At 43.5% G+C, this 13,273-nt stretch overlaps 1 protein-coding gene across 1 annotated transcript in view; it reads left to right on the top strand.

Annotated features, from left to right (window-relative positions):
* The first annotated feature begins 3,869 nt into the window (after nucleotides 1–3,869).
* Nucleotides 3,870–13,273, top strand: part of ATP6V0A2 (ATPase H+ transporting V0 subunit a2) — a 62,041-nt gene continuing 52,637 nt past the window's right edge. The window contains exons 1-4 of the mRNA XM_008057334.2: nucleotides 3,870–3,945; nucleotides 4,547–4,658; nucleotides 8,187–8,293; nucleotides 11,345–11,501. The gene's annotated coding sequence lies outside the window, so the exon portion shown is untranslated. The remainder of the gene's footprint in view (nucleotides 3,946–4,546; nucleotides 4,659–8,186; nucleotides 8,294–11,344; nucleotides 11,502–13,273) is intronic.

The raw sequence follows: 13,273 nt of genomic DNA, 5'->3' as shown, positions 1-13,273 counted from the left end.
TTTTTTTTTTTTTTTTTTTTGGTCAGGTTAGACCAGAGTAGATATTCAGTAAATACTTATTGGATAAATCACCATTGTGTGTTACATTTCCCCCCCACTTTGTACTATTCTTTTTTTTGATAGTTTTCTTTTTTCTTTTTTTTTTGAGTTGGAGTCTCACTCTAGCATCCAGACTGGAGTGCAGTGGCTGCTCTTGGCCACCGCAGCCTCTATGTCCTGGGCTCTGGCGATCCTTCCGCCTCAGCCTTCCAAGTAGCAGTAACTACAGGCACGCGCTACCATGCCCGGCTGATTTTTGATTTTTACTGTAGAGATGAGGTCTCGCCAAGTTGCCCAGGCGGGTCTCAGGCAATTCACTCACCTCAGCCTCCCAAGGCATGGGATTACAGGCTGAGCCACTGAGCCTGGAATTTTGTTGTTGTTGTTGTTTTTGTTTGTTTTTTGAGTCGGAGTCTTATTCTCACCCAGGCTGCAGTGGAGTGGCACAACCACTGCTGCCTCGACCAACTGAACTCAGGCAATCCTTCTACCTCAGCCTTCCAAGTAGCTGGGACTACAGGTGTGTGCCACCACACCTGGCTGATTTTTCCTGATATATTGTAGAGATGATGTCTTGCCAAGTTGCTCAGGCTGGTCCCTTTTACTGTTCTTAATTAGTCAGTAGTTAATCATGAAGGAACACTTCTTTTGTTTCTTTTTTTTGAGTTAGTGTCTTTCTCTGTTGTCTAGGCTGGAGTGCAGTGGCACAAGCACAGCTCACTGCAGTCTTGACCTCCTGGGCTTAAGTGATCCTTCAGTCTCAGCCTCTTGGGTAGCTGGGATCAACTATGTCCAGTTAGCTTTTTTTTTTTGTAGAGACAAAGTCTCACTATGTTGCCTAGGCTGGTCTTGAACTCCTGAGCTCAAGCAATCCTCCTAATTCTTGGCCTCCCAAAGTGCTAGGATTATAGGCGTGGGCCACTATGCTTGGCCTGGAACACTTCTTTACTTTAGCTTTCGTTAGCATGACCTTCTTCAATATTTGCATATACTGACCTAATAACACATTATCCTATATAGAGATATATGTATATGTAAAGTCATAAATATGCGTGTGTACACACACACACACACACACACACACACACACACACACATACACACATTGAGTATCCCTATTCAAAATGCTTAGGAACAGAAGTGTTTTGGATTTCATATTTTTTGGGGGTTTGTAATATTTGTATTCTGCTTAATGGTTCAGCATCCCTAATTTGATAATCTGAAATTTGGAATGCTACCATGAGCATTTCCCTCCAGTGCCATGTGGATGCTCAAAAGTGTTGGATTTTGGATTTTTGGATTAGGGATACTGAACCCAAATAGATGTGTATTTTTGAAAAATCAATTTTTTTTTTTTTGAGTTGTAGTCTCACTCCATTGCCCAGACTAGAGTGCAGTGGCACTCTCATGGCCACCCCAGCATCAACCTGCTGGACTCCAGTGATCCTTTGCCTCAGCCTTCCAAGTAGCCAGAACTATAGGCGTGCACTACCATGCTCAGCTAATTTTTGACTTATTGTAGAGATGAGGTCTCGCCAAGTTGCCCGGGTTTATCTCAAACCTGTGGGTTTAGGCAATCCACTCGCCTCGGCCTCCCAACGTGCTGGGATTACAGGCTGAGCCACTGAGCCCAGCCCGAAAAGCCTATTAATGTGGAGTATGGGATTTGTTGTTGGCTTTAAAGCAAGCTCCTGGGATTTTTTTGCAGAATTCGTGAGAAACACCATCAGACTATGTGAAAAATGTTAAAGCTATTGTCAAAAAGAATAAATTGGTTAAGAGCCAGAACTGACCAATCAATTAACCAGCTCATATATGTATATATATCTTGATCTTTCTGTCTCTCTAGTAGGCAGGATATGGTTTTCAGAGGACTATTAAGGCAGGATCAAGTTATAGGAAACAATGGTGAAAAATCCAAGATAATTGATAAATGAATGCTGGATCTCTGGACAGGTACTCTAAAGCTTCTGAGGAGTAGGAAGATGATTACTGAACCAAACTTTCAATCACTAAGGAACAATGTTGAGTGTCTAGTGTGTGCCAGGTGCTGTCCTCAGGGCTGGAGGTAAAGCTGTGAGCCAGAGTACTTACCTTGGTGAGTTTCTGGCCTGGGGTTGTATGGAGGGAAAAATAATGTGTATGGGGATCAGGAGTAAGGGGGGCAGCTAAGGAGGCAATGATGGGCACGAAGTACACGTTGAGTGGGGTAAGTCAGTGGCAGGGGAGGCTGAGCGTTTAGCAATGTGAAAAAAAGAGTTGGAAACCCAGAAATGATCTGTGAACCTTGATTGGATCTGGTTTGTAAAAAGGCTCTAAAACACATTTTGGGGGACGTATGAGGAAATATAAGTAGCGAATATGAAATAATTTGATGATAAGGAATTCTTTGTAGTTTTCTTAGAAGAAATATTGGTATCATGGCTGTGTAGGGGAATATTTTTAATTTTAGGAGATGTATGATAGAATTTAGATGTCGTGTGCTGATGTGTTCAACTTACTCTTTTTTTTTTTAAAAGCAGGATTTATTGAGAGGACAGAAAAGCTCCCACAGTGGGAGGGGACCTGAAGGGGTTGCCCCAACTTATTCTTAAATGGTCCTGCCAAAACACATACATATGCACACACACACGTGTGTGTGTGTGTGTGTGTGTGTGTGTACATAAAGGGGAAAATTTCATACCTGACCCCTTTGCTTTCAGTGTACACAAACTTTATGCACACAATTTAATGCACAACAGTATTAAAACTATTGTGTAGCCGGGCTCAGCCTGTAATCCCGCGCCTTTAGGAGGCTTAGGTGAGTGGATTGCCTGAGCCCACGGGATCAAGACCTGCCTGGGCAGCGAGACCTCATCTCTACAATAAATCTAAAAATCAGCCAGGCGTGGTAGTGCATGCCTGTAATTCCCGCTACTCAGAAGGCTGAGGCGAAAGGATCGCCAGAGCCCAGCAGGTCGAGGCTGCGGTGACTGGGAGTGGCCACTGCACTCCAGTCTGGACGACAGAGTGAGACTCCAACTCAAAACAAACAAACAAACAAACAAACAAAACTATTGTGTAATATTACTTTCAGGCTATGTATTTATAAGGCATATATGAGGTATAAATGAATTTTGTGTTTAGACTTGTGTCCCATCCTCAAGATACCTCAGTATGTATATGCAAATATTCAAAAATTTGAAAAAATCTGAAATATCTTCTGTCTTAAGCATTTTGGACAAGGGATATTCAACCTGTATGATACAGACAAGACAAATAAGGCCAAATACAAACAGCTATTGGTTTCAAGTGATGGAAGTATTGGTATTCATAGTATTTAACTTTTCTATACATGTGAACATCTTTGAAGTAAAAAATTAGAAACAATAAATCGGATTAATAGGATTAATAGATGGATGGGAATAGAACCTAACAGGAGCCCGGGGCTGAATGGATTTACTTGAAAATGGTCCCACTGAAAGGTTACTTTGGTTTAAGTTTCCTTTCAAGCCCCTGTGATCAGCGGCACTCGTCATTCAGCAAGTGCTCGTTAACTGGCCTGCTCAGCACTTAGGAGTCTCCTGCATGAGAGGTCCAGAGCTGACTCATGCCTGCTTTTACCTTTTCAGATTCTACTGTTAAAATGCACTTTAAAACCACACGAATGTCCTTGCAAACAATGAATGCAGGTGCTAACCTTCTCTTGAGGGTACTTTTACAAAGCTTTGCCTCAGTATGTCCTGGCATTGTGCATTGCTCTTGTATATTGTTTGATGAGATGGTGCTTGCTGTGTCAAGACATAGGAGGAAAGGTGCTGATTCTCCTTTGTTGTCTTTGTGTAGGTTACCAACTTGGCAAGCCTGTCCGGGCTCTGAATACCAACAGGATGAATAATGCTGCAGCTTTACACCTTTGGCAGTCGGGTAATCCGGTTTGGTTGTTAAGATTAGCCCTGTGGTCAACTGGAGTCAAGAGTATGACCGGGTTTTGAATCTAATCAAGCAGTTAATTACTTTAAAGCCTGGTTGGTTTATTTAGCAGGTAGATACATCTTGCTGAGTAACAGCAGTGGTTGTTTTCATGCTTCTACACTTTTTTTTTAAAGGAATGCTATGGTTGTTTGCACACTAAAAAGTGTTGGTTATTAGTAAGAGATTGGAATATGAGATTGGCATGAAAGTCCCTTGTTCTTGTTGCCTAGAGCCCAAGGTGGTGCTAATTGGAGTCATGAGAATAACTTCATTCTGAACTATGGGAAGTCTTGGCATCAGTGGTAATTACCCACATCTGCCAGAGGCATTCAGTTTCCTGTTCTGAATAAACCACTGATCAGGGTCTAGGAGTTCTAATACAGAAAGGCGCCTTTGTTCAACTTTGAAAGGATTAGAGTGTCAGTGATCTCAGTTTTTGAAAATTGGACTTTATTTTCACTTAATGTTTTCCCTGTTTTTCAAGAAAAACTTTGAAGTTAATCTTTACTTTTATTTAGCAAAAACAGTGAGCCACAATCTTTGTCTTTTATAGTTGGAAGGGGTTTGTGTACCTCAGCAACTTTCAGACCCATTGCATTTGGAGAAAGTGCACTATCTGGATGCCTTTTAGAGGTTGGGATTAATGAAAACTGTACTCAGCTCAGGTGAGTGTTTCATTGGTGAATTTATCTGCAATTTTTATGGTTTGCTTAAAATTAATTCACTACATGAATTTTAAAGATGACATGAATATGAAAAATTAGAGTCTGAATTAAAACTTGCAAAAGTGATGGGTAAATAATGTATACATGTGGATTTGCAGTGCAGTTTAGAGTTGGTGCAAACATTAACTTAGGGAAAATAGGTCTTATTCTTGGGACTATAATAATCTCATCTGTTTTTAAGTGAATTTCTCTGCTGAAGTTTGTTCAGATCATTGAAACATTGTATTCCTAGAGCTATGAAAAGGGCCAGAGCAAGGTATAATTGGGGTAGTTAACATTTAAGAATACTTAAGTTCTGTTATATGTGGATAAAGATCTTTCCACTTGACCATATGGGTAGTGTTTAGAAAGTATGCTAAGCATTCACTTATGCATTCTTTTTTAAAAATTGAGATGAAGTTCACATAAAGTAATTAGTCATTTTAAAGTAAACAGTTCAGTGATATTTAATATATTGATAATGTCATGCAACTGCCACCTCTTGTCTAGTCCCAGAGCATTTTCACCAAAAAAGGAAATCTGTACTCACTGAGAAGTTACTCTGTGTTTCCTCCTTATCCCAGCCTCTGGCAACAACTAATCCGAGTTGTGTCTTTTTTTTTTTTTTGAGGTGGAGTCTCATGCAGTGGCACACTCATGGCCACCCCAGCAATGACCTGCTGGGCTCAGGCAATCCTTCCTCCTCAGCCTTCCCAGTAGCTAGAATTCCAGGTGTGCGCTACCACGCCCGGTTAATTTTTTATTTATTGTAGAGATGAGGTCTTGCCAAGTGTCCAGGCTGGTCTTGAACCCGGGAGCTCAGGCAGTTCACTTGCCTTTGCCTCCCAAAGTGCTGGAATTACAGGCTGAGCCACCAAACCTGGCCTGAGTTGTGTCTTTATGGATTTACCTGTTCTGGATATTTCATACAATATGTAACTTTTTGTTACATATTACATGGGATCATACAATATGTAACTTTTTGTGTCTGGCCTCTTTTACTCAGTATTATTTATTTATTTATTTATTTGGGTTGGAGTCTCACTCTGTCACCCAGCATGGAGTGCAGTGGCACGTTCACAGCTACCGCAGCCTCGACAGCTTTGACCTGCTAGGCTCAGGCGATCCTTCTGCCTCAGCCTTTCAAGTAGCTGGAATTACAGGTGTGCACCACCACGCCCGACTAATTTGTTTTTATTTATTGCAGAGATGAAGTTTCACCAAGTTTCCCAGGCTGATCTTGAACCCTCTTGCCTTGGCCTCGCAAGTGCTGGGATGACAGGCATAAGCCACGGCACCCAGCCAATGTTTTTAAGATTCTTCTAGGCTGGGCATGGTGGCTCAAGCCTGAAATCCCAGCACTTTGGGAGGCCAAGGTGAGAGGATTGTCTGAGCTCAGCAGTTCGAGACCAACCTGGGCAACTTTGTGAGACCTCGTATCTACAGTAAAAAAAAAAAAAAAAAGCTGAGCATGATAGTGTGCATCTGTGGTTCCAGCTACTTGGGAGGCTGAGACAGAAGGATCGCCTGAGCCCAACAGGTTGAGGCCGCGGTGGCTGTAAGCATGCACCACTGTACTCCACGTTGGGTGACAGAGTGAGACTCCAACTCAAAAAAAAAATATGTTCTTCCAGATTGTGGTATGTGTCAGTACTTCATTCCTTTTCATTCCTTTGTGTTGTTGAGTAATATCCCATTGTGTATTTATACACCATATTTTGTTTATTCATTCATCTGTTGATGGACATGTGAATTATTTTTACCTTTTGACTATTGTAAATAGTGTTGCTATGAATGTTCCTGTAGAAGTTTTCTTGTTTGAACACCTGTTTTCAGTTCTCCTGAGTATATACCTAAGAGTGGAATTGCTGTGTTGTAGGTAACTCTATGTTTAGTGTTTTTTTTTTTTTTTGAGTTGGAGTTTTACTCTGTCACCCTGTCTGGAGTGCAGTGGCAAGCTCCCAGCCACCACAGCCTTGACCTGCTGGGCTCAGGTGATCCTTCTGCCTCAGCCTTCCAAGTAGCTGGAACTACAATAGTCAAAAGGTAAAAATAGCTAATTTTTTGATTTATGAGGTCTTGCCATGTTGCCCAGGCTGGTCTCGAACCCATGGGCTCAGGCAATCCTCTCGCCTCAGCCTTCCAAAGTGCTGGGATTACAGGCTTGAGCCACTGCACCCGGCCTATGTTTAGTTTTTAAAGGAAAGACCAAGCTATTTTCTACAGTGGCTGCACTGTTTTACGTTCCCACCAGCAACACAACAGGGTTCTGATTTTTCTACTTCCTTGCCAACACTTGCCATTTTCCGTTTTTTTGATACAAGCTATCCTAGTAGGTATGAAGTGGTTTCTCACTGTGGTTTTGACCACATGCATTCCCATACACATTTCATCTGAAACATACCCCAAGTAGTGAAGTTTTTTTGTTTTTTTTTTTTGAGTTGGAGTCTCACTCCGTCGCCCAGACTGGAGTGCAGTGGCATGCTCCCGGCCACTGCAGCCTCAACCTCCTGGGCTCTGGTGATCCTTCCTCTTCAGCCTTCCAAGTAGCCGGAGCTACAGGTGCAGACTACCATACCCAGCTAAGTTGTTTTTTTTTTTTTTGAGTCAGAGTCTCACTTTGTCGCCCAGACTGAAGTGCAGTGGCAAGGTCACCACAGCCTCAACCTGCTGGACTCAGGTGATCCTTCCACCTCAGCCTTCCAAGTAGCTGAAACTACAGGCACACGTCACCACACCCAGCTAATTTTTTTATTTATTGTAGAGATGAGGTCTCGCCAAGTTGCCCAGACGGGTCTCGAACCCCTGAACTCAGGCAATCCTCTCGCCTTGGCCTCCCAAAGTGCTGGGATTACAGGCTTGAGCCACCATACCCGGCCAAGAAGTGTAGTTCTTTGGTAAACAGGGAGAAGATGGGGGAGGCATAGAGAGGTTCTTGAAAATTGGTGAGTTATTGGCAGCAGCTCTTGATCACAGGTCATGAGGCCTGAGTCTTCAGTCAGAGTTCCGTGAGGCCCGAGTCCTCAGAGTTCCTCTCCTACAGTTCATGAGGTTTGTACCCTGCAGGGAAATTACTGGAAAAGAAGGACCATAAGTTCCAATATTTAATCTTTACTTAATTTTAGGACTCAAAGTTCTAGCTGGATATGTAGGATCATTTTTACTGTTGGACCACTCTGGCCCATGAATTGATCCTGGAAGCTTACATGTGATCTGATCACCTTCCAAGTTTGGTGACACTCAGCCGAGTCTGTCAATCACATGATACCAATATCAGTTAATAACATTTAAAGTCCAAAGTGAAAGACTGCTTCTGAACATCCTCCCTAGCTGCTTAGGAGCATCCTGGGAAGGCCATTGCAGAGAGGTGTGATACCCAGCCAGTTTTAATGCCAGTCTGTCTGACAAGCACAGCCTGGACATCACTGAAAAGGACTTTAGGACAAGAGCTGCTGGCTGTGAGCTGAGAAATATCTTGCTCTCTTGCAGGGAAAATGTTGTTGAAAGACTTGATTCATTAATACAAGCGACTCATGTTGCAATGAGAGGCAACTCCAATTACAGCAATCTGAGTGATGGCTGGCTCGAAATAATACGTAAGTACAGTAATTCGTAACTACAATAAAATGTGTAGCTTGGTTGCTATGACTACCAACTGTAATTGTAATCTTAGAGCCTAGCCCAGTAGGTTAGCTTTCTTTCTTGTTCAAGGGTGAACTCTTCAGATAGGAAACTCTTCACATCTTTCTCTTTTTATTCATGATGTCTTTTTGTTTTTTTTATTTGTTTGTTTGTTTTTGAGTTGGAGCCTCACTCTGTCACCCAGACTGGAGTGCAGTGGCCGCTCCCGGCCACTGCAGCCTCGACCTGCTGGGCTCCAGCAATCCTTCCGCCTCAGCCTTCCAAGAAGCTGGAACTACAGGCGCGTGCTACCACACCTGGCTAATTTTTTATTTATTGTAGAGATGAGGTCTCGCCAAGTTGCCCAGGTGGGTCTCGAACCTGCGGGCTCATGCAATATACTCACCTCAGCCTCCCAAAGGTGTGGGATTACAGGCTGAGCCACTGAGCCCGGCTGTCTTTTTGTTTTTTTTGTTTTTTGAGTTGGAGTCTCACTTGGTTGCCCAGACTGGAGTGCGGCGGCCGCTTCCGGCCACCGCAACCTCGCCTGCTGGGCTCTGGCGATCCTTCCGCCTCAGCCTTCCGAGTAGCCAGAATTACAGGCATGTGCTACCGTGCCTGGCTTGATTTTTTGATTTATTGTAGAGATGAGGTCTCGCTGCCCAGGCGGGTCTTGAACCCGCGTGCTCAGGCAATCCACTCACTTCAGCCTCCCAAAGGCACAGGATTACAGGCTGAGCCACCGAGCCCGGCTTCTTTTTGTTTTTTTAAGAGAAATTTACATGAAGCTCAAATTGCCCAGTTGTTTGTGAGCTAACAGTCTTTGTGAAGAATGTACAAATGTAGTTTGGAGTTTTTTGGTGCAGTTTAGTTTGCATTACTATTTTTGATTGCCAGGAATATGGGCATTTGAGAATTGGCTTTGTAACTTATAAAAGCAATTTTGTTAACTTAAAAGAAAGAGTGATTGTAAACACTGTCCTGAGTGAAAGAAACCAGACACTAAAGGCCACATATTGTGTGACTCTATTAATGTGAAATGTCCAGAGCAGGCAAATGGTAGAGGCAGAAAACAGATTAGTGGATGCCAGGAGTTGGGAAGAAATGGGGAGTGACTGCCACGGGTATAGGGTTTCTTCATGGGAGTGATGAAGTAAGTGTTCTTAAATGGAATCTGAGGTCGGGCATGGTGGCTCATGCTGGTAGTCCCAGCATTTTGAGAGGCAGAGGTGAAAGGATTGCCTGAGCCCAGGAGTTTGAGATCAGCTTGGGCAACTTGGCGAGGCTTCGTCTCTAGAATAAATAAAAAAATTAGCCAGGCGTGGTGGCTTGCACTTGTGGTTCCAGCTACTTGGGAGGTTGAGGAGGAAGGATAGCCTGAGCCCAGCAGGTCGAGGCTGCAGTAGCTGTGAGCATGCTACTGCGCTCTAGCCTGGGTGACAGAATGAGACTACAACTTAAAAATAAAATAAAATAAAATAAAATGGTATCTGGTGGTGGTTGCACAACTCTTTGAATATATTAAAATCCATTGAATTATATATTTAAAATAGATAGATTGTTTGGTATATAAATTTTATCTGAGACCAGATAAAAAGTCTTGACAGTCCAGTGCATTTTACCAAAAGCATTTGCTGCATTGGGTTGGTGGGCGGAGTGTACACAAGGTGGGGAGGTACAGCATATGCATATGGGGTAAAGTGGGCCGGATTTTGCTTTCCCCAGCAGGCCCAGTTTCATCTCTGAATCTAACATTTTAGTCTGGTCATTGAGATCCTGCTCATCGAGTTATCTATGCAGAGGCCTAAAGTCATAGTGGGTCTAGGCTGAATGTGGTGGGCTGGGCTTTTAGACAACCGGCACTGTCCCCACCCCTTGTGACTTAAGTTACAGTGATGAGGATACCTGCCCCCTGGGTAGTTATGGCTCATGTGCTAGGTCTGTGGGACTGAAGTACCCCAGACCACTCTCTGACTGGGGGAGGGATCCTGTTGGTCAGGGGGTCTGAACCCAGAGTAGGAGCCTCATTTGCAAACAGAACCCAGAGGTTGGGCTTGTCAACCCCTGGGCTCTGCTCTCCAGGCTGGCAAGACAGGCTGTGGCATGACCCCCGAGGGATGGAGGGAAGGAGTGATTCAAAGCATTTGAGAAGTAAATAATAGAGGAAATTTTCAGAGAACCCAGGTTGGTTAGGTACAAAATCAGAGAGGTGATGACATTGTGTTGCCTTCAAGGTGGAAGGAGTTAGCTTCTATTTCATGTCGGAGCCAAAAAGAAACCCTGATCCTGGTTAATAAACAGAAGAGAAGTGGTGTTGACAGGTGTATAAGGAAAGCAGACAGCATAAAGAAATGGTGTCACCAACCTTCAAAATCTCCAAAGAAACCCCCTCCAGAGTTGCTGGAGAATCTGCCCCTTCCTCCCATCTCGACTTTGCTGGCTTTCCCAAAGCCTAGGCATCAGTTTCAAGATAAATGAAAAATAATTTCTCATTCAGTTTTATGCTCTTCCAGTTGTATTACTGCCATGGCAACACATTGAGAATTACCTTTTTATCTATCTAACCCATAAGAACTAAAGTTGTTAGTATGGATTTTAAATGTCTTAAACAACTTTTACTAAAACCGTGACACTTGGAATCGCCCTCTTGGCATTTTATTGCAATTATATATGTTTCTGTTAAAAGGCTGGGTGAATTTCAGTAGGGTACTTAGAGGCCGAATCATGATTTATTGTTTTATTATGTGGGTCAGGGCTTTTAAAGTTCCATTAACCGATTTAATATACAAGGACACATTTAAAACATCACTTTGGTAAATGAGTGCCAGCTTATACTTTGCAGACTTCAAGGAGTGACACAGTTATGGAGTGACAAGTAACTACAGACTGTAAGAGATTTAGTTCTCATTAATGTGATTCCTGTCTAATATTATTGCCCATTTTTGAGGTATCATGACATTGTAGGAAATTAAAGTATTAATTATTAAGTTATTCTTTTACAAATGCATGACTTCACATTTCCTCAGGTGTAGATGCCCCTGATCCAGGCGCAGACCCGCCTGTTGGCCGTGTAAATGGCATCTGCCCGGGCATTCCTGCTCAGCTGAATATCCGTATCCTCATCTCGGATGCTGGCGCAGTAGAAGGCATTCCTCAGCAGGAGATTTGTGGTGTCGAGGCAAGGTACGGTCACATCTTGGATAAGTGTCGTTTAGAGAGGCAGTCAAGTTGAGGGTGCTCCAAAGAATGGGGAAATACTAATTTAGAATCTGATTGTTTATTTATAAATCATAATTATTGGCACTATGTATAAATGGAGTATGTGCAAACTATGTTTACAATGGAAACTTGTTCTCACATGTATTTATAAAGCTATGTGTAAGAGACTCTGCAAGACATTTTATGTTTTGTGTTTTTTTTGAGTTGGAGTCTCACTCTGTCGCCCAGACTGGAGTGCAGTGGCCACTCCCGGCCACCGCAGCCTCAACCTGCTGGACTCCGGTGATCCTTCCACCTCAGTCTTCCAAGTAGCCGGAATTACAGGCATGTGCTACCATGCCCGACTGATGTTTTGATTTATTGTAGAGATGAGGTCTCGCCAAGTTGCCCAGGCGGGTCTTGAACCCGCGAGCTTAGGCAATCCACTTACCTCAGCCTCCCAAGGTGTGGTATTAAATGCTGAGCCACCGAGCCCGGCTTGCAAAATATTTTAGGGAGTTTGCTAAGCATATTTTGAAATTCATGAATGTAATTGACATGCTGACCAGAGAATATTTCCCAGTGGTTAGATACTTTGGTGCAGATAGACAGGTTCAAGCCACGTCTCTCCCACTTATGAGCTTTGTGACATTGGGCTATTACTTAACCGCTCTGAACTATAGTTTCCTCACCTGTAAAAAGGTAATAATACCTTTATGTACTATGCCTCTATCAGTTTGTTTTTTTTTTTTTTTGAGTTGGAGTCTCACTCTGTTGCCCAGACTGGAGTGTAGTGGCACACTCCCAGCCATCGCAGCCTCGACCTGCTGGGCTCCAACGATATTCAGCCTCAGCCTTCCGAGTAGCTGGAACTACAGGCACGCGCTACCATGCCCGGCTAATTTTTTCATTTATTGTAGAGATGAGGTCTTGCCAAGTTGCCCAGGTGGGTCTCGAACCCGCGGGCTCAGGCAAATCCACTCACCTCAGCCTTCCAAAGCATAAGATTACAGGCAGAGCCACTGAGCCCGACTCTCTATCAGTTTTAAGTGACAGGGTCCCAGTTCATACTGATTCAAGCAATGAGGGAAATATATTAGTTCAAGTGAAGAGAAATCCACATATAGCTAGTTAATGATTTGTGGTTCCAGTCTGGTCAGTGTCTTTTTTTCTTCACTTAGTGCCTCTTCCTTGGGGTTGGCTTCATGCCCATGTAGTTTCTCCTCAAGAGATGGCAAAAATGAACACCAGCAGTTCCAGGCTTGTGTCACTTGAGCAAATTCTGTGGAGAGAGAGCACCTCTTTCCACATCTATTTTATTTTTAATTATTTATTTTTTTGAGTTGAAGTCTCACTCTGTTGCCCAGGCTGGAGGGCAGTGGCACGTTCACGGCCACCGCAGCCTCGACCTGCTGGGCTCCGGCGATCCTTCCGCCTCAGCCTTCCAAGTAGCTGAACTACAGGCATGCGCCACCACACCGGGCTAATTTTTTTTGATTTATTGTAGAGATGAGGTCTCGCCAAGTTGCCCAGGTGGGTCTCAAACCCATGGGCTCAGGTATTCCACTCACCTCAGCTTCCCAAAGTGCTGGGATTATAGGCATGAACCACTGTGCCTGCTCTTCCACATATATTTTTATTTTTAATTTAATTTAATTTTATTTTATTTTTGAGTTGGAGTCTCACTCTGTCACCCAGACTGGAGTGCAGTGGCTGCTCCCGGCCACCGCAGCCTCGACCTGCTGGGCTCCGGCGAT

This window comes from Carlito syrichta, unplaced genomic scaffold (genome assembly GCF_000164805.1).
Source record: "Carlito syrichta isolate Samal-C Ts95f unplaced genomic scaffold, Tarsius_syrichta-2.0.1 Scaffold302955, whole genome shotgun sequence".
Lineage (NCBI taxonomy): Eukaryota > Metazoa > Chordata > Mammalia > Primates > Tarsiidae > Carlito > Carlito syrichta.
Note: the sequence above shows the minus strand (reverse complement) of the source record. Positions and strands in the feature narration are given on the sequence as shown.